This window comes from Gavialis gangeticus, unplaced genomic scaffold (assembly GCF_001723915.1).
Source record: "Gavialis gangeticus isolate Ggan-Ray unplaced genomic scaffold, GavGan_comp1, whole genome shotgun sequence".
Taxonomy (NCBI): Eukaryota; Metazoa; Chordata; order Crocodylia; family Gavialidae; genus Gavialis; species Gavialis gangeticus.
The window spans coordinates 158,914,983-158,915,886 of NW_017728992.1; the positions used below are offsets into that span (position 1 = coordinate 158,914,983).

General features: G+C 57.0%; 1 protein-coding gene across 2 annotated transcripts in view; it reads left to right on the forward strand.

The window, feature by feature from the left end:
* Positions 1–778: 778 nt before the first annotated feature.
* The window catches only part of ERICH5 (glutamate rich 5), a 31,436-nt gene continuing 31,310 nt past the window's right edge, over positions 779–904 (forward strand). Inside the window, exon 1 of one of the 2 annotated variants that reach the window (XM_019527980.1) lies at positions 779–904. This exon is cut by the window's right edge and continues 131 nt beyond it. The gene's annotated coding sequence lies outside the window, so the exon portion shown is untranslated. The other variant, XM_019527981.1, reaches the window with a different exon arrangement.

The window sequence follows — 904 nt, forward strand, 5'->3', positions numbered from 1 at the left end:
CATTGTAAAAAGGAAGGGAGCGCTGCTCTAGTGCCCTCCAGCTTCTAGCTTGAGCCATTGCAGGCATGTGCCTGTATTTCTGGGATGTTTGTCCAGTTACAAAACTGCTTTAGCCTAACCAGGTTATACTAACCTGCAAAGCTTGAATCAGTTCAGGTTCAGGCTTTTTGAATGTCTGTCCCTAACCTGACAGTCTTGTAGTTAGCTTCCCAGCAGCCAGCTTCCAGCGGGAGGATCTTGACTACAAGCCTACTTTATGGAAATGGCAGACTCCTCCCTAGTTTGCTCTTGCGGTGGCTGGCCAAGGGCAAGTGAGACTCGGGGGCATCTGAACCCCAAGCCGGAGGGCTTAGGCCTTCATGCATGAGGCCTGCCACTAGATTAGGGAGTATCTGAAGCCCCACACTGAGAAGTCTGGGGTGGAGCATACTTGCCAGTTGTAGCACATACAGTGTTTGAATGACTGAGTTTTGCTCAAATCAAGAGGATTCCAAATGGATGTGGCTAATTTGACCTGGAATAGGGAAAAAAATTCAAAAAAAAAATTGTTTTTGACTTTTAAGCCACCTCAAGACCCATCCGTGAGCGGTGCTGGAGATCGTCCTGGGCTGGAGGTAAGCGAGTTGTATTGCCGTGAAACCTGGAAGCTTCCCCGGGGGCTGAGCTGGGCTTTCCGGGGCCGCGGGCTCAGTTGTCCGGCTCTTACTCCCCCTCGTGCCTCCGCGCAGCGTCCCGCTCCGCCGGCCCCGCGCCCACGCCCCTGGCACGGGCTCTGCCCTTGCCCAGCCCCGGCGGGCGGGGAGACGCTTTCCCCGGGCAGCTTGTCAGGGGCCGGGCCGGGCCGGGCACTCCCCCCCGTTCATAAGGCCGCGGCCTGAGCCGGAGACCCCGCAGAGCGGGCCGG